At 39.2% G+C, this 20,983-nt stretch overlaps 1 protein-coding gene across 7 annotated transcripts in view; it reads right to left on the minus strand.

The window, feature by feature from the left end:
- The window catches only part of PDE4D (phosphodiesterase 4D), a 1,509,235-nt gene that overhangs the window by 1,392,861 nt on the left and 95,391 nt on the right, over positions 1-20,983 (minus strand). The window contains exon 2 of one of the 7 annotated variants that reach the window (XM_021076865.1): positions 2,369-2,434. The exons of the other annotated variants lie outside the window; for them this stretch is intronic. The gene's annotated coding sequence lies outside the window, so the exon portion shown is untranslated. The remainder of the gene's footprint in view (positions 1-2,368; positions 2,435-20,983) is intronic. 7 annotated transcript variants of the gene reach the window in all.

Here is a 20,983-nt window from a genome sequence, read left to right on the forward strand (position 1 = left end):
ACATGGGAGCTCCCAGGCCAGGGGCTTGAATCCAAGCAGCAGCAGCCATGCCAGATTTTTAACCCACTGTGCCAGGCTGGGGATCGAACCCGCATCTTTGCCGCAACCCTGGCCACTGCAGTTGCATTCTTAACCCACTGCACCATGGTGGAAATTCCTAAAATAATCTAATTTTTAATGTTATCACTTTTCTTTTCTTCTCCTATTTGAAATTTAAAATACTAATAAATAGTTTAAAAGAAAAAAATAAGACATCAGCAAGAAAGAAAGTCAAAGGCTCAAAGGAAAGTCATTGGATAAAACGAGATGATGATGTTTGGTGGAATCATGGCTTCCCAGCATCTGAGCCCCCTCCAATATTTGGTGAATTTCCTTCCATTCAGGTCTTTGTGAGAAAAAAAGCCACTTCCGTTATAGCCGGACTCTTGCTTTCCCAGCCCCTCTGGTAACTATAGCACAGGGGTAGCCATGAGTAATCAGACAACCCAGGGCTTCAAATCATTGGCTCAGTGACTTGCCAACAGGAAGCCTTCATTGTGGTGACTGGAGCAGCAGCAGCCAGTTGCCAGGCCAGGTCCAAGCAGCATTCAAGCCACCATGTCACATTCAGCAGGGGAGGCAGGGATGGCTCACCAGGCTGGTTCTGTGGTGTGACTTGACTGTGACTCTGTCCTCTTGGTTCCAACCCATATTCTTAGTCTAGTGCCCAGCATTTCACAGTGATTCTACCTGATATTTTTCAGGAAATACCCTTTATGTTCGCACCAATCAGAGTCAGTTTCAATTGCTTGCCTTGAAGATTCCTAAGGTTATATTATATAAAAGGATATATTTGTGCTAAATCAGAACAATGGCAATGGCGCCAAGCCATATAGAGTTGCCACTAAATCCATTTTAGCATGGGAGCCCTCTCCTACCTATGAACCTGGAAAATCACAGGGATGGCCAGGCTCCATTTTCATTACTACATCATGCAGTGACCTCTTCCTTGGAATCTCACTTAAAGAGAAAGTAGAATGGGAAACCAGAGATAGACGGGAATATGGTTCAAAAATCTTTTATTGATTTTCCCACTATACTTAAATGTAAATTCTTATCAAACCCCAGTGTATTTAATAACAAATTCCTTGTTCTCATAGTCTATTGTAAAATGTACTAATTAAAGAACTAAAGATGAGAGTTGTGTGGTATTAGGGGTAGAAGGGCAAAAACTGTTTAATGCACAAATTTCTTCATTTCATTGTGCATCATGGCAGCGTCACAACACAGCACTTGAAACAAAGGCCTTCTGAGCTATTTTAAAAATAGATCCAGGCTTTGTGAACAGGAAAACTGCTAAGTGATACACAGGGCTTTATTACACAAAATTGGTATTTTAAATAGAGAGAAACTGTTTAACAGACCATCACATGCAGTAAAACTGTCAAGAAAAGCAAAGACACGAGGAACACAAATTTCAAAAGAATGGTTCAGAGGAAGAGAATGGAAAGGGGGAGGGGCTTGTATTCCATATAAGTGAGCGGTAGATACACAGGGGCTTATTTCATTACTAGGCTTGAAACTACAGGATATAAACTCCTGAATATATGACAGGAGTTTCAGAAAGAAAAAATCTAAAGACACAAAGGACAAAGCATAATAAAACTAAAAAAAGACCCCATTTCAACAACATCTTCCTTCAGTCTACTTAATTGTTGAAGCCCCAAACTGTTAATACACCCCCAGAAGCAAGCACACATTCCTTCCCTTAAGATGAAAGACAGAGCCTTCATCCTTTTCACTGCAGGACCACCGGCAGATAGAGCCCTGGGCAGATAATAAGCTGCAGGTGGAGGCACTGCTCAACATTCATCCTTATCAAGGGCGATTGAAGGATCTCTGCAGTGCCTCCCTCCCCAGCCCGCGTTCAGGCATTGATGTGTTCAACGTGAGCACGGGCTCTTTCTTTGCCTTAACAGGCACTTCCTCGGAAACTCCAAACCGCCAGAGACCCACCAGCTTGCCCAGCCTAGATCAATGCGCCGCTTGTTACAGAACACTGAAAAGGTTCCAGGGACACGTTTGCCGTGTCTGCCTCCATCAGCAGCTACCTCGAGCTCAATAAACGGACACACTCTGCCCTCCTCCCTGCCACATCTTCATAAGAAATTCAAGAGAACCTACAGCTTTGTTGTTAACCTTTCAAAACACCAGAAATGAATCTCAGTAAAACCTAAACATGAGTTGCCATAGTGGGGGGACGGGGGAGGGGGAGGCAGAGCACAAAACTCTACTTCTTAATCAACCACGTGTAAGAGAGAAAAGGATCCAACAAAAAGCTTACATTGGAACCTTGGCATCTGGAAAATACAACTACGTAATGACTTACAATGCCGCCTCTGAGTGGATGATGACGAGGCCACTGGTGGCGATTGCTTCTTTGTACCAGAAAGACCTGGAAATAGCAATAACGTGGAACAATAATGCCATCCATGATGTCCATAGGCAAAAGAACACTGAAATTAACAGCAAATAATATTTTCAGAACATCCTGGAAGTTGCCATAGGTGTTAGGGGGAGAGGAGAGAGGTAGGGGGTATGCATTTGACCATCCAGAGATCTTAGGGTCAAATCTCTGCATCCTTTGACTTTATTCTGAGTCTTAACTTCCTGGCCAGTACTGAAGACAGTGATCTCCACTACATGGAGCTGCTGTGAGGTTACATGAGACAATGTAATGACTCGCCCACCATGGGTGGCGCAAAGCGCTCAGTAACCACTGGCTCCACTCCTTTGGCTGAAACACCTATGTCCACAAAGGGCTGCTTCTTTCCTGATTGCCACAGGCCAGGCCAGTCTCTCTAGGCCCAGAACTTTGTGGCAGTCCACCGCTGCACCCCTGAGTTGACATTCATGCCTCAGAACGGCCTGAAGCAATTTTCCGTAATACACACACAAGCTCTCACTGCATTAGGGTGCCCAGGGTTGCAGATCACAGAGCAGCGAACTGGCTTTGCTCCAGTCCCACAGGGTTGGTGCTCTTTTGTTGATGCTTCACATCCAGGCAAATTCTTATGATATTAATAAAAGAGACTGAACTCAGACAAAATTAAAGAGCTGTCCTAAGAGGGGTCTATGGACCGCTCTTCACCCTCATGGTATGTCCCTTATGCCCTCTCATCAGGCATCCCACAACCATATTTGATGAATGCTCCCTGTTCCCTGTCCTTCTAGAGCTATAATCTCTAACAAGTCACCCTGTGAGACCTACCAACTCAGTTACTGCCCCAGGCCTCACCTCAAAAACTTTCCTATGGGCTTAACACTCCCTCTCACGGGGTGACAAATCAAACCACTTATAGGAGACTGACTCTAGTCTTCCATTTAATGAATAAGAAGCCATGGCCCTGAGGCCCAGGGATGCAATGCCAGATGTGAGGTAACAGCCAGGTCTGGAGGCCAGACCCCCTGACTCCCAGTCCAAGCGGTTCCCCACACTGAGGCGGGCAGCTGGACCAGAACCACAGCACACAATGGCTCAGGGTACTCCTGCTCTGAAATAATATTTGCTTATAACAGGGCCCTTGAGCTAAATGGGATGAGTAATACTTAAATTTGAAAAAAGCTTTCAGGACCAGTAGAAAGATATTTGGGGTTGAATAAGAGGCTTTGAGTCTCCCTGAAATCATTCCACATCAGTTATCACCTATATTTCCAGGAATGTTCTGCAGATGAAGGAGAACATGGCCTCCATTTTTCTTCCATCTATTGATTCAATGAACAGCTGCTGAATGTCCAATATGTACCAGGTATATCACCATAGGGATTGAAGGTACAAACACCTACAATATGTACACAGTATATCACTATAGGGATTGAAAAGATCTCACGCACACACAGGCGATGGTTTGCATCTATTAACCCCAAATTCCCAGTCCATCCCACTCCCTCCCCCTCCCCCTTCCCCTTGGCAACCACAAGTCTGTTCTCCATGTCCATGATTTTCTTTTCTGTGCAAAGGTTCTTTTGTGCCATATATTAGATTCTAGGTATAAGTGATATATATTTGTCTTTCTCTGACTTATTTCTCTTTGGTATGAGAGTTTCTAGTTCCATCCATATTGAGGCAGATGGCATTATTATGTTCTTTTTTATGGCTTAGTAGTATTCCTTGTGTATATATACCACATGTTCTTAATCTATTCATCCATTGATGGACATTTAGGTTGTTTCTCCACATCTTGGCTATTGTGAATAGTGCTGCAATGAGCATGCGAATGCATGTATGTTTTTCAAGCAAAGTTTTGTCCAGATATATGCCCAAGTGGGCTCCAAGGTCTATGCACTTTCTACTACATTCCACCCCCTTTCATGGGACAAACTACACCACTGAGGCTCCTTATTCTTTCCAACAGATGGGCTCTAAGTGGCTTTCCATGCGGGAGATCATTTGTACTTTTTCATTTTCCTCCCTAAATTATAATTTCATTGTTAATAGCTGACAAAAATTCCATTATCATCACTGAGAAAAATAATCAAGGTATTCCTTGCCGACTCAAAATAACAAAATAAAATCTAATGTCTGTGCCAAAATAACTGATAAGCATCCCCCGTCCAACTTTACCCCATCCTGCTCCCTCTTAACAGTGGGTCAGAAGTGTCCATCTATGTATCTTCTTTTAAGTGTGCCATGCCATGTCTAAATATTTCAAGTACAGGGCCCTTACATGGAAAATTAATCTTTAAAAGGAAAAAGATGAGGGACTGGAGACAGCCAGCAGTGCTCCCCCAAACTCCTTGGATTGTTTCTCTATGTAAAGCAAAAAACTCTCAGTGTGCTATTTGAGTCATAACTCTTCTTGAGATGCCACATATATAGTGATTAATTGGTAAAGTCGAGGGTTTCTAATACTATCTACCCCGATGGTAAATTGATATATAGTCCTCAGCAAATTCCATTTGAGCTCATGATTTTCCTGTAAATGTGCCCCAGAACAGCTGCCATATTCCTAAATTCTAAGCAAAATTTATGATCATACTTCACTATTTGATTATTGTGTAGGAGCTTAATGTAAAACTCCCAAAATAGCGATAATGTGATTGCAGTTCTTCATTGCTGGCTGCCTCTCAGCTTCACATTAGCAGGCTGTTTGATGAAGATTAATTTCGTTTTCTTTCTATCTGCTGTGTTAATAAAAATAAGTACTGTTGAGAAAATAGGACTATGTGGGACAATTAGCTAATACCCATTCCTTCTATCTCTTGTAAATGAGGTTGAAATGAGGCAGTAAAAGTGAGTTCAGAGATTTCAATCTGCTTCCCAGTGGCTGGTTAAAAAATTGTTGTAAACCCAGTATGGACAGGCTTTATCACTCTAAGAACCAAGAAGAGGGGGCTAGAGGAAGTGAGGCTGCAGTGGAAATAAATGGGGACAAGGTGTGAAGAAGACCAGGAAAATGATGTGATGGCAAAAGAGGTGGCCAAGCAGTGTGCGCTGCAGTAAAGAAGGAGAGTAGTGTTTGAAAGGTTCTGACAAGCAGCTGCTCTGTGGTGGGGGGCTCACCAAACACACTAGAATGCCTCTACCTATTTTATGGTGACCATCAAGGATTTCAAGCACCTGCTGTCCAGCCCTCAGCCCCTGAGCACATCAGAGTTGAGGAAGAAAACTTTTTTCCTGGAAGATGATCAAAGAGCTCTAACTTAGCCTGAGAAGCCACGAAAGGTCAGAACACAGCACATGCACAGTGAACACAACCAGATCCCTAGCACAGCCATAGGCATGTCCCCTGATCCCAAGTACAAGAGCCTCCCCACTCCATTTCTTTTATCCTTAGAGTTGCTTCTAATGTGGATCCAGGAGTTCCCATTGTGGCTCAGTGGAAACGAATTCAACTGGGAACCATGAGGTGGCAGGTTCAATCCCAGGCCTCCCTCAGTGGGTTAAGGTTCTGGCCTTGCCGTGAGTATGGTGTAGGTCACAGACGTGGCTCAGATCTGGCATTGCTGTGGCTGTGGTGTAGGCTGGCAGCTGCAGCTCCAATTGGACCTCTAGCCTGGGAACCTCCATATGCCACAGGTGCAGCCCATTAAAATGTGTATATATATTGGATCAAAAATCCTACTCTTCCCATCAAAAAGTGGGGTCTATGTCTCCCTCCCTTCAATGTCGGTGGGGTTTGCGACCACAGTAACACAGAGAGGACTAGGAAGGGGGAGAGCTGATTTCTAAGCCCACTTCGTCCTCCTCTGCAGGAACATGTGTGAGGAGATCCTGAGCCCCAAGGGTGATGTCTGACAGCCCTGTCCCCACAAGGTCATGAGTGAGCTGAGCTGTCCAGTGAGGTCACAGGGGGCCATTTGAGTCACCAGACATGAGCAAAAAGTCTCCCAGCCCCAGCGTCAGGTCACCTGTGCCCCACAAGTCTTTTCAGCTGGATCAGAGTCCAGTCCACCTGCTGTGCCCTCATGGACTTCTTGGCCCATAGCCTCCCCAGGAGGGTAAGAACGTGGCTGTTTTCAGCTGCTACGTTTTGAGGTAATTTGTTACGCAGCAGTAGTCTCTGGAACAATTCTTTTGCTTCATTCCCACCTCTGATCTTTCTCTGTGAAGGCTTAAACCTTTAAATCCTTAAATGAATCGTTTCTAGTTTGTAGCTGCAAACTCTTTGTTCAAATCACAATTTCTGCCTAAGTACTGGCTGACAAAAGCTCTGGGGCTCCTCCACTCCCAACTTGACAATCACTCTTCCTCCAGAAAACAAATAAGTGGCTTTCCTTCTATCAATCTCATAATTTCTAGAATACTGCCTTCTCTTGAAAGCCTTCCCAGTTTAATCACACAGAAGTTGATGGCCTGTAATTTCCTCTCTCACCCACCACCACCACACATAACCACCAACAATTATGTACTGAGTAACTAAACATAAAACACGTAAGAGAAATATGAGTCATGAAGTCTCCCTTCAAAAGACTTCTAATCTTGTCTGGAAGGCACATACCCCTCAGCATCCTAGATAAAAATGATAGCGGGAGTTCCTGTTGTGGCTCAGTGGTTAACAAATCCCTGGCCTCGCTCAGTGTGTTGAGGATCTGGCGTTGCCATGAGCAGTGGTGTAGTTTGCAGATGTGGCTCAGATACTGCATTGCTGTGGCTATGGCATAGGCTGTCAACTGGACCCCTAGCCTGGGAACCTCCATATGCCACAGGTGCGACCCTAGAAAAAGGCAAAAAAAAAAAAAAGGGAAAGATAAAGAGACCCACGTGATCACACTGTACATACTAAACATATAGAGAATCCTACATCTGTGCTTACAAGGCATCTGTGCTTCTTCCATGCATATCCATGTCACCCGTGTTAACATTCATAATGATTCCTTACACCTGAAATAAGTTTCTGTTCAATCACCTATTCATACATTCAATAACCATTTGTCCTCTTCATATGTGCTAGGCCCTCTGCTCTGGGGGTACCCCAGGGAGTCAAATGGGCACAGACCATGTCTTTTTAAAGCTTTCATTCTGGTGAGGGAGACGGTAACAAATGTGTAAACATTTTAAGAGTATGACTTACACAAGTAAGGAAATAATACAGGAAAGGAAATAAGGAGGATGTGCAATGTGGACACTAAGCAGACGTGGGATGGCCACTCTAGGGAGGGTGGCCAGAGAAGATCCAGCAAAGTAAGTGAAGGAGCAGCAATGGAGTAAATCCTACAGATAAGGAGCCTCAGGGAGAAGACACAGGGAACAGGTTTCAGATGATGGAACAGCACTTACAAAAGCCCCAAGGCAAGAAAAACCACCACGTGTTCTAGGAAAAGAAGGGCCTGTGTGTCCTAAGAAGTGGAAGAAAAAAAAAAAAAAAAAAAAGGAGGAAGTAAGGAGTTCCCACTGTGGCACAGTAAATTAAGGTTCCAGCGATGCCACAGTTGTGGCTTGGATTCTGTCCCTGGCCTGGGAACTTCCATGGTGTGGCTGAAAAAAAAAAAAAAAAAGAGGAGGTAAGAGCCATGAGAGGTAGAGCACACATGTGTCATGATGCCAAGTGTGCGATCTCTGAACTCATGAGCCATCCAAGGGTAAAAGCAAACCAAATAGCAATGACACTGTGCTAATAGTTACTTAATGATCATCGTCATCAAAGTAAAGTTTATACTGATTATGTGCTTACTTTGGATTAATATTTTGGAAAATACTGCTGCTATTTCCTTGCCTTTCAAGTTAAAAGTGTCCTAGGACAGAAAGAAGTGGGAGCTAATACTCAGTATCTCACATTCAAAATGTGCCTTTGTGCAAGGCTTACTAGTGTATTGTCCTGAGAAAGAATTTCTAAATGCCTGTATCACGAACTTGAAGAATTCTCCCACAGTGAAGTGAAGACCTAACGCAGCAGAGTGTGGAGAAACCTCATCTTCATCCTCATCCCAGGGGCCCTGAGAGGAGAAAAAGCAGGGGAAAGAGCCAAGTGGTTAGAGAGTATCTGAAGGAATATCAGGGAGGTCTGGGAAAGCCTGACCCACCTCCTGTTTAGGACTCTAGGAAGACATGACCTCTCAGCTTGCTCTGTTCCAAAGTCCATAAGGAGGTGGTTAGGCAGAGAGACCACATGGAATGTAGCTTTCCTGAGCACCTCTTGGTTACCTGTGGGAACCATTGTTGTAGGGCTGGAACCCAGAGGGTTCACAGCTCCCTAAGGGGTCGAGGGGAAGAGGGGAATCAGAAAGTAGCTGAGCTGGCAGCCAGTATGCCAGCCTGGGGAGGAAAGAGGTGGTGCTTCTCAAAGGCTAGGTGTGGAGAGTCCACCCAGGGGCATCCAGCCTCTGTTCCTGAAGGGAGGCAGGGATTCAGAAAGCCTGTGATACCACTGAGAATGAGATGATGCAAGGCAAGCCAGGAGACTGCCAGACCCTAATCAACCCCAAAGATTCCTGAGTCCACGTTATACCAGCTCAAGTCTCAGCCAAGAATGGCAAGAAGCCACATGGCACATGGGAGTGAACCACATGCCTAAAGCTCTGGACTCTCCCTTCCACCAAGACTGCCTCAGCAGCACACACTCACATCTCATCTTGGAGAGGAGACTTGCAAAGGCTGGAAGACAGAGATTTCAAAGTCTGGGTACTTTTCCCTAGAGGCAGAGCTTTATCTAAAATCCATACAGCAGACTAAGATCAAAAACAACCTGGACATTCAGTTAATTTCTCTTCGAATCAGCAAGAGTTTGCTGAAGAGGAAGACCACATTAGTGAAAACCAAAATTAAGGAGCTATATGTTCTCTGCCCATCCAGATGTGTTAGGAGCTAAATCTGTGACTCATCACAAGTGCTTTATACATACCATCTCATTCAATCCTCAGAACCACCATTAGAAGCTGTCACTAAGAATCTCTTCCCCATTTTACAAGGGGAAGTTTAAACAAGCTGATGAAACTGACACAGCCCCCAAGTGACAGAGCCACCAAAGGTTTAAATAATTGACCACTGCAAGTGTTGCCTCACCATTCTTGGTCCAGGCTTCCTGGTAATGCAATGGCAGTGAGCATCCCAACTATATATGTGATTATTTAAAAACACAAGGCACTTACCATGGGAAAGGCAATGTTCTTACTGTTTTTTCCAATATGGATCCATTTAATCTTCTCACCAATCACATGATGTAGTTAGTATTATTACTCTCATTTTACATATGAGAACACTTGAGTTCAGCAAGTGCAATAATTTGCCTCAGGACAATTTTGCAGCTAATAAATGAAGGAACTGATATTTGAACCAAGACCACAGAGAATGAGAAATGAGCTACTGACTGCCTCACTGCTCAAAGAATCAGAAAATTTTAGAAATTCTAACTTTTTCAAGTCACAATGGTTCTAAGGTTGCAATAAAACTCATAATGGTTTAATCTTCATGGCTAATAAAAAGTAATATATTATCCCAGGGACACAAGGATACTTCAATATACACAAATCAATCAGTGTGATTCTCCACAGTATTAAAAAATTGAATAAAAACCACATGATCATTTCAATAGTTGCAGAAAAATCTTTTGATAAAATTCAACATCCATTTATGATAAAAATCATCCATAAAATGGGCACAGAGGGAACTTGCCTCAATATAATAAAAGCCATATATGACAAACCCACAGCTAACATCATACACAACCATGAAAAGCTGAAAGCTTTTCCTGAAAGGTCAGGAACAAGACAAGGGATGTCCACTACCACCACTTTTATTTGGCAGTTTTGGAGGTCCCAGTCATGGCAATCAGAGAAGAAAAAAATAAAAGGAATCCAAATTGGAAAAGAAGAAGTGAAACTGTTACTATTTGCAGATGACATGATACTATACATAAACAATCCCAAAGATGCTACCAGAAAACTGCTAGAGCTCATCAATGAATTTGGTAAAGTAGCAGGATAAAAAATATACAGAAATTTCTTGTATTTCTATACACTAATAACAAACTAGCACAAAGAGAAATTAAGGAAATATTCCCATGTACCAGCACATCAACAAGAACAAAGTATCTAGGAATAAACCTACCTAAAGAGGCAAAAGACCTGTACCCCAAAAACCATAAGACACTGATGAAAGAAACTGAAGATGACAAACATATGGAAAGATATAACATGTTCTTGGATCAGAAGAATCAATATTGTTAAAATTATCATACTACCAAGGGCAATCTATAGATTCAATGCAATTCCTATCACAATATCAATGCCATTTATATGGAAACACAAAAGACCCGAATAGCCAATACAATCTTGAAAAAGAAGAACAGAGTTGGAAGAATCACACTCCCTGACTCAGACTAAACTACAAAACAGTATGGTACCAACACAAAACCAGACATGTAGATCAATGGGAAAAGATTGAGAGCCCAGAAATAAACCTGTCAATTAAATCTATGACAAAGGAGGCAAGACTATATAATAGAGAAAAAACACTCTCTTCAGTAAGTGGTGCTGGGAAAAATGGACAGCTACATGCAAAAAAATGACATTAGAATGTCCTCCAATATCACATACAAAAATAAACTCAAAATGGATTAAAGGCCTAAATGTAAGACCAGAGTCTATAAAACACCTATAGGAAAACATAAGTGGAATATTCTTTGACATAAATCACAGCAATATTTTTTTGGATCCATCTCCTAAAATAAAGGGAATAAAAGAAAAAATAAACAAATGGGACCTAATAAAACTTAAAAGATTTTGCACAGCAAAGGAAACCATTTACAAAATGAAAAGACAATCTACTGAACAGAAAATATTTGCAAATTATATAAATGATAAGGGATGAATATCCAACATATATAAACAACTCATACAACTCAACATCAAAAAACAACCCAACTTAAAAATTTGCAGAAGATATGAATAGATATTTTTCCAAAGAGGAAATGCAGGTGGCCAACAGGTACAGGAAAAGATGCTCAACATTGACAATCATCAAGGAAATGCAAATCAAAACTACAATGAGATATCATCTCAAACCTGTCAGAATGGTTATTATCAAAAAGCTATAAATAACAAATGTTGGAGAGGATATAGAGGAAAAGGAACGCTTGCACACTGTTGGTGGGAATGTAAACTGGTATAGCCACTATGGAAACCAGTATGAAAATTTCTCAGAAAACTAAAAAGAGAACTACCAAAAGAGAATGACCCAGCAATTCCACTCCTGGGTATATATCCAAAAAAAACAAAAATACTAATTTGAAAAGATGCATATGACCCAATGTTCACAGCAGCATTATTTACAGTTGCCAAGATTTGGAAGCAACCTAAGTGTCCATTAATGGGTGACTGGATAAAGAAGATGAAGTATATTTATACAATGGGATACTACTCACTCATAAGAAGAAAGAATTATGCCATTTGCAACAACATGGACGGAGTTGGAGTATACTAGGCTAATGAAATAAGCCTGATAGAAAAAGCAAATACTTTCTAATATCACTTACATGTGGACTCCTAAAAATACAACAAACCAGTGAATGTAACAAAAAAGAAGCAAACCCACAGATATAGAGAACTAGTGGTCACCAGTGGGCTGATATAGGAGTAGGGGTGTGGTAGGTACCAACAATTGGGTGTAAGATAGGCTCAAAGATGTGTTGTATAACATGGGGTATATAGACAATACTTTTAATAACTGTAAATGGAAAGTAATCTTTAAAATTTTATAAAAAATTAAAATATAAATAATATAGTTTCCAGAAGTGTTCATTTTCAATTCACTGTGAAAAAAATCAATCAGAACATAGTTACGAATAGTAGCTAAGTCCAAATAAATTATGGCATTTAAGGGAAAAAATGGACAAAAGACTAGCTAAAGTAAAAAGTAGTTTTTTAAGGATTATACTCTCATGTACACTATTACCAAAACTGAAGAAGAAAGTCAGATCCTAGAGGAAGTGCCACATAAGTGTTAGCTAATTTCATTATCATCATTGGCATCATTATTGCTGTTATTATATAAAGTCAAGACAGGAGTTACTGTCCTGGCTTAGTGGAAATGAATCTGACAGATTTGATCCCTGGCCTCACTCAGTGGGTTAAGGATCTGGCGTTGCCGTGAGCTGTGATGTAGTTCGAAGACACGGCTCAGATCTGACGTTGCCGTGGCTGTGGCAAAGGCCAGCTGCCACAGCTGTGATTCAACCCCTAGCCTGGGAACCTCTATATGCCTCGGGTGTGTGGCCCTAAAAAGACAGAAATGGTAATAATTAAGTCAAGACATCACAATATAGCAAAGTGATCCTTACATAAAAGAAAATTTTCTCGATGGAGACATCCATTTCACAACAAAAGCAAGAAATTTTAAATTTTAACATTATTTCTGAACATTTAAGTCCAGTCCAAATCATGTAGTTGTGGAAGAATAAAATGATGGTGTTAAAGATCAGCTCTAAATCAGGGAATTAAAAACTAGATCTAAACGAAGGAAAATATAACCGAAATTAAGCCTATTATCTGGACATTGCCCACTTTTCCTACAGAAAATCTTAACACAGATACACAATTTATTACACCATCCTCAGCCAACCACCAGGCGGGGATTGCTGGGTATTCGAACACTGACCATATTCACTGTCTGCTTAAAGATTCCCCAAGACAGGAGTTCCCATAATGGCTCAGTGGTAACAAACCCAACTAGTATCCATGAAGATGTGGGGTCTATCCCTGGCCTCACTCAATGGGTTAAGGATCTGGCATTGCTATGAGCTGTGGTGTAGGTTGTGGATATGCCTCAGATCTGGAGTTGCTGTGGCTGTGGCCTGCAGCTGCAGCTCCAATTCAACCCCAATCCTGGAAACTTCCACATGCCATAGGTGTGGGCCTAAAAAGCAAAAACCAAAAAAAAAGAATGTGAGTAGAAGTGATGTACCCCCCCATTGAGTCACTGTCTCTAAAATCCCCATACTATCTCACAGTCTTCTTTGGGCTTCTAGTCAGATGCAGAGAACTTAAGGCAGAGCTCTAGAGCCCTAGAAGATGATGAAGCCACTAGATAGAAAGAGCTTAGGTATCTGAATGGCTTCACACAATATACTGACTCCCCTCCCCCAACCCACACTGTGTGTATGAGCAAGAAAATAAGTGTGTAGTGTGTTAAGCCGTTGATATTTAGGGATTAGTTTGTTACGGTCTTTGTGCTATCCTGATGAATCGCACTGTGTGTCTCCATCTACCAACAGCCAATGTGGATATCAATCAATCAAATATCCAAGTTACTTGAGGTAGAAAGTGTCCAGACTTTTTTTTTTTTAACTGCCAGAACATGAAGTAGCCAAGGTATAGCCACAGTGGTGTTCAGTAGCTGAAATGTAAAAAATAATTGACAACCATTGAAAAGACCACAAAAAGCAAAAGTCCCCAGAGAAACAATCTTTCCCAGCTCTGGGGAGAATTCTACCCAGAGATTATGCTCATTTAACATGTGAGATAAGTACAATTATTTCACAGATGAGAGCACCAAGGCTTAGTGTTCCTCATCCAAGATCATCCAGACTATGTTTGTCTGACTTCAAATCCTGTATTCTCAACGATTACACTCTTTAAGAGCAAAAACCAGTCTCCTCAATGTTTTATTCTATTTTTACTTCCCCTAACATAGTTCTAAGCCTAGAGCTTAATGAATGCCAGTAGTATAAGTTAATCATTTCTCCAAAGTAGGTGACATAATTCTTTGTCAGTGGAAAAATCAACTATATTTGCAGGAACTTTTCAAGTCATTCAGTTACAGTCTTGCAAAACGACATTGTGCAATAGGTTGGTAAGGGTATTTGACGGAAAAACACAGTCTAAGGCAGTTAGCAACAGGAACCTCAACAAGCAGCAGAGGAAACAAGCTTCAGAATATAAAGAAAACAATTTTTTTAGAAAGCAGTTACCAAGAAGAAAAATTCTTTTCAATGGGATCTTTTCAATGTTCATTCTGTGGTATATGTTCATTCTGTGGGTATATGACATTACAACTTAGTGATCCAACCATGAAACATTGAAATACTAATAGGGAAAGACCAATGAAAATTTTTGTCCATGATTTTTAAATAGTTTGAATTTAAGATGAATGCTAGGAGAAAAAAGTTCCTAATATCAGCATTTATTTATAGAAAATAAGAGACAGAATCTTCCATTTCTCACAGCAATGAATTCAGAATTTGCTTCTCAGCAGATTGATGAGGAACCTGAAAATTCAGAGTCACCTGATATACCTAAAGATAACCTCACGTCCCAGGAAGAAGAGAAACTAAGAAAGTTACTCTTTCCACAGAAAGGGATTGATTTGGAATGTTGAATAAATAGCTAAACCTTGTACCAGACATTCTTCACTTCTCAAATTCAGAGGAGCAATTAAGGTAAAGGAAAAAAAGAGGAAAGAAAACAAGCTAGAAAGCTCTAGGAACATGATTCCATAAAGTATTAATAAAGTTAGACTGTGCATTTGGAAGACACAATCAAGTTCAGAATGAGGAACAAGCTAGCATATGCTCTACCCGTATTTTTTAAAGCACAAAAAAAAGAATTCTTTGCAAATTACTGAAATCAAACTACACTATCAAAATGGAAATTATCAGCTGGTTTGTGTTTAGAATATTAAGAAAATGAACCACAGCAGTAATAATAATAATAATATCACCTCTAATTTGTATAAATCACTGCTGCTCATCTCATTTTTACATCAAAAAACATGTAAGTTAATCAGTAAAAGATTATTAACTGATTTATTCAGAATAAAACATAAGAATAAAAAGCAGAAGCCCATATGGAGACGTATCATAGAGAAAACGAACCCTGCAGGCACATTAAGAATGTTAACATCCCTCTGATACAGTGTGAGTCGAGCCACAGTCACTGTGGAAGGAATTTTGGCAATATTTAACGATAAATTTGCACATCTTTTGAGGTAGGAACTGCACTTTTATGAATTCACCCTGTAGATATACTGGCTTGTACCAAATGGTGTACTCAAGGTAGTTCATGGAGCACTCTTTATAATAATCAAAGAGGATAATAATAAACAGGGATCTAGTGAGGTAATTTATGGTGTGTTTATGCTAATGAATATCATGGAGGCACAAAAAAGAATGGAGTAATTATGTACTAATATGTATAGCCTCCAAGACTTATAATTAAGTGGAAAAAATTTAAGGTACCAAAATGTCTATGTGTGTGTGTGTATATATGTGTGTATATATATATGTGTGTGTATATAAATGTATCTATGTGTATATATATAAATGGTAATCCTACCATTTATATGAGAAAAATAAAATTGTATATATATCTTAGTAAGCTATATAATATGTTAACAAAAATAAGAGGGAGAAGATACATATTTATATTTTAATATTTAATAAAAACATAACATATATCTTCTCCCTCTTATTTTTTTCTCAAGATATAGAGTATCTCTAAAAGAGTACAAAAGGACACTAATAACAATCTCTCACTTCTGAGGAGAAGAACTAAGAACTTCCTTCCTTTAGTTAGAAGGAAGATTTTTCACTATATATTCTTCTATAACTCTTGAATTTTTCCATGTGAATGCATTAGTCTCTAATCAAAAATTAAATAATTTAAAACAGAATTAAGATAGGCAGCACACATTCTAAGTTACAAACAACTGCAACTCAAATTGATACTCACAGCAGTCATTTGATCTGAGGAGGCAGAGATCAGGGCTCGGGGCAGCTGAAGTGGCTGGAACATGTAGGGCAAGGTCCTAGAGAGTAAAGAGTTACGTAGAAAGACATTCCCAGAAGTCTAAGTGGGGGTTCTCCGTAAGTCTGTGGCTGACATCTGGACCTCACTTTGCAGCATGAGAACGCCTGAGGCTTACCAGATAGCAAATGTATGGGGTGGAAAGAACAGAGATATGAGAGGTCAAACAGAGCTGGAGGAAGAATAGTATTGGACATCACTGAAGTTCAGGTCTGGAGAATAGGAAATCTTACTAACCAATGTTCCAATAACATCTCTGGAAGCTACCTGAGATTCAGGAAGTTACTACATTCCACAATAAAGGCCTGTCCTAAAGAAAATCCTACAACCTCCACAAAGCCTAAAACCAAGCCAATCCTCAATGAAATCAGTCTCTCTTGCATGTTGCATACTGCCAAGTTGAAGGGGTTCAGAAAGCACTGTGGACTTCCCAGAGATTTGCACTAATAAAGCATAAAAATCATGTTCAAGTTGATCAACCAATAATCCAATGGAATGCTCAAATAAGAATGAACTTTCTTCCAAAGAAGATAACAGAAAACAGAGGCTTTATAACATATACAAAGAATAAGAAAATATAATACATAGATAAGCCAAGCAGCAAATACAAACAAAACCCAAATGGCCCAGACATTTGGCTGAACAAAAACCTTAAAAAAGTTTTTATAGATATTTTTAGAGTATTAAAGAAAAAATTACTCAAAGAAACAAAGGAAATATGGTCTTAATGCGTAAACAGAGAGGGAATCTAAGCAGAGAAAAGAACCAAATGAAAATCTTAGAACTGAAAAGAAAAATTTAGTAGATGAGCCTAAACAGCTGAAACAGCACAATTAAAAAAAAAGAAAAAAAGAGAGAGAGAGAGAGAGAACCTAAAACATGGCAATAGAAAATGAATTGAACCTCAGGAATAGGTAAGGTAATTTCAAATAGTTTTACATAAATATAATTGTGATCCCAGGAAGAAAAGATAATTAGATGGGTCAGACAAAATATTTGAAGGAATAATTGCTAAAAACTTCTCAAATGTGATGAAAAACACTAGCTTACAAATTCGAGAAGTTTAGCAAACCCCAAAAAGTATAAACACAAAGAAAACCACACCTACACACTTTGTAGTCAAACTTCAGAAAATTAAAATTATAAAGAAAATATTAAGAGCATTCAGAGAAAATGAATACATCATATACAGTGGAACAAGGATAATGATTCCAGGCTTATCAGGAACAATAGAGGCTGCAAAGTCTGAAATGGCATCTTTAAATTACTAAAAGGAAAAAAATCTGTTAACCCAGAATTCTATACCCAAGAAAAATATTCTTCAAAAATGAAAATGAAATAAAGATACTTTCAGATCAACAAAAGCTAAGAATAATAATCACCAGCAGATCTACACTGCAAGAAATGCAAAATGCTGAAGGCAAATAAAGTATAGGGAGTGTTAGAAATATTAAATAATCTAGTAAATATAAATGAATATATTATCTTTCTTCTTGAATTTCTCTTTGAAGACCACCAAAAGCAAACTAGGAGTTTCCTGATGGTTCAGTGGGTTAAGCATCTGGTATTGTCATTTATGTGGCTCAGGTCACTGCTGTGGCACGGGTTCAATCTCTGGCCCAGGAATTTTTATATACTGTGTGCGACCAAAATAAACAAATAATAAAATAAAAGTAAAAATAGTAATACTTTAAGGTATGGTTTATAACATGTTGAAATAAAAGATATGACAACAATATACAAGGAGAAAGGAGGGGTAAATTGAATTATATTGTTATAAGGTTAGTAAATTTGTGACATGCTATTTGTGAACTGTGAAGAGGTACAATACTAACTCTAAATAGACTAATGAGTTAAAAGTGCATATTTAACAAAAATTAAAGAGATTTATTTATTCATGATGAAAGATATTTAATTATACAGCAGAAAAAATAAAATGGCACACTTTAAAACATTCCATCAACTCAAAGAGGGCAAGAAAGAAGCAAGAGAGGAACAAAAAATAAAAGACAAATGAGGGGGGAAAAGTTTAATACCTGATATTTGGTGGGATTCGCTCAACAAATTTATTCAAACAATGAGATGAGGTTACAGTGCTGATACCTTAGGAGATACAAACATTAATAAGACATTCCTAACATCAAAGACCTTACAGTTATACATAGATACACAGGAATTATGTAAAAAAATAGAAAGATTATAGTTACCATTGAGCACTTCCTATATGCTAGAGATTCTACAAAACTCTTTATAAATATTAACTCATTTATTCCTCACAATCCATAATGTAGGTGTCCATATCCCCATTTTGTAGATAAAAATTGGACACAAGTTCCATGAGGGCAACAACCTTAAGTATTATTTATCTTTGAGCTACCATGTCACACTCTTTGCAGAGCCTCTAATAGGTGCTTACCAAACAGCTGTCACAGAATGAATTTTAAAGTATACAATAATTTTCCGTAAGCCATGCAGAGAACCAGAAGTGGGAGCTTGACAGACTTGAGTTCAAAGTCCTTGATATTAACAATTAGAATCCCAAAGGACAATAACCTGATGATGATACACCCAGTTGGCCCAGTAGGTTATGACTATTGCCCCAATGTAAATACTAACAGGGCAGGGCCTTCATTCACTTCAAAAAAGGGCAAATTGGGATAATCAGTTACATGGTTACTTTAAACTTCAGAGAAGTCTTTTCTTCTCTGGTTGGGATAATTAGGAACTTCATTCGAGAGACAATACTGGAAACCAACTTTTTAACAGATGAATGGGATTTGCTAGACAAAAAACAGAATAACGCTTAAAAGGTGAAAAGGATTCTGTGACTTAAAACATGACATATGAATGTGTAAATAGTTGTGACATTTGGCACTTCAAGAAATTCTTTAAATATTTTTTCACAGATGTTCATAAGCAATGGAGATTGAAAGTTTTCTAAATGACTAGAAAACAAAGGACAATGACAAATGTGAACATGTCACCGGACTGAGGTAGAAAAACAGGAGCACTTCTCTTTGTTTCAGTCTTTACGAAAGAGTCTTAAAAGGTAGAGCTAATAACATTAATTTTGTAGACCACCCTTATTCTGAGAGTAAAGGTAAAAAAGATTTAATGAATTTAAATGGGTAGAAAAAAATGAAACTAAGCCAAAGTGACTTTCAGTCAGTAAAACAACTTAAGTTTTCCTCTTTAAAAACAAAATTCTGTAATTCAGATACTCTGCAAACAGAAAATCTCAAAGGAAAAGGAAAGATATCAAGGTGCACATTTTAAGAAGAATGTTCAACAACTAGATCAATTACTATCAATTTGATTGCTATTATGAACTATATCTGCTGAGCATTTACTCTATTCCAGGCACCTTGTTAGATGTCTTACAAAACTTTTTTGTTCTCACAATTCATAACGTATTCCCTCTATTATGCAGAATCAAAAGACAAAGCTCGTAGAAATCCCGATGGTTTTTAATGGTAGACCCCAAATCTACTCTTAGATTTCCCCGAGTCCAAGCATCTCTCATTCCTGTCTCTAAGTCTCACTGCACCAACAGTGATCCCAAATACACTGAAGGTGAAAAATCAAGGTGCAGAAGTAAGTGCTGTCCTCTATCTTGCTAATTTTGGGAGACAGATCTGTATGTCAAACAAATGGCCTTAGCACATTGCAAAGAAAATGCTGAAAGAGATGCAGAAGTGGAAAAATAAATAAATAATTCTCTCTTACCAAGAAATGATCAATGCTTGGAGAAAATAATGGTTTACAAATGTGAACAGTGTATACTTTGCCCAAAGCACATACTACAGAATAATTAAAAGGAAGTAAATATGGTTTGAGAATACTGGAAGGAGAATTGTGAGGAGAATTCTATTAGATTTTAAGATTCTAAACCAGAATAGAATATTTTCTAAGAGATGCAAAAGCAGTTCCTTTGCCTATAGGATATAAAATTGAACTTGAAAAACTATCTAAGAATATCCATTATAGATGGTTCCTTTCAAACGGTGGATGATGGGAATAGTATGTTACATGTTTTTTAACTCCGATGACTAAATCTCTCTGTCTTATATTTTCTTGATATAAGAAGCATTTTAAGAGTTCCTGTCTTGGCTCAGTGGTTAATGAATCCGACTAAGAACGATGAGGTTGCGGGTTTGATCCCTGGCCTTGCTCAGTGGGTTAAGGATCTAGCGTTGCCGTGAGCTCTGGTGTAGGTCACAGATGCGGCTTGGATTTGGCGTTGCTGGCTCTGGCTAGAGGCAGCAGCAACAGCTCTGATTAGACCCCTAGCCTGGAAACCTCCATATGCTGTGCGGCCCTAAAAAGACCAAAAAAAAAAAAAAAAAAAAAAGGCATTTTAAATCAAACTATTGCAGTGTCAGCTAAATGGCTCAAATCTTCCCTCTTCCTAAAAATCTATTTTGGGGTGCTGCTCTCATGCCATACGGAACTTCCTGGGCTAGGGATTGAATCCAAGCTGCAGCTGCAGCAACACCAGATCCTTAAACCACTGTGCTAAGGCCAGAGATCAAATCTGCACCTCAGCAGTGTCCTAAGGCACTGCAGAGACAACACCAGATCCATAATCCATTGTGCCACAGCAGGAACTTCTAAAAACCTATCTTGTAGAAATAAGTAAAATGCTTAAATTTCAAGAGAATCTTGGCTAAGAAATTTTTGAAAGTTTACAGATTTTACTTTGTTTTCCTTATTTCTAAGTTTAGGTTTACTTTTAGACATTTTATGATAATGGATATTAGTTAAG

The sequence above is a fragment of the Sus scrofa genome, chromosome 16 (assembly GCF_000003025.6).
Source record: "Sus scrofa isolate TJ Tabasco breed Duroc chromosome 16, Sscrofa11.1, whole genome shotgun sequence".
Taxonomy (NCBI): domain Eukaryota; kingdom Metazoa; phylum Chordata; class Mammalia; order Artiodactyla; family Suidae; genus Sus; species Sus scrofa.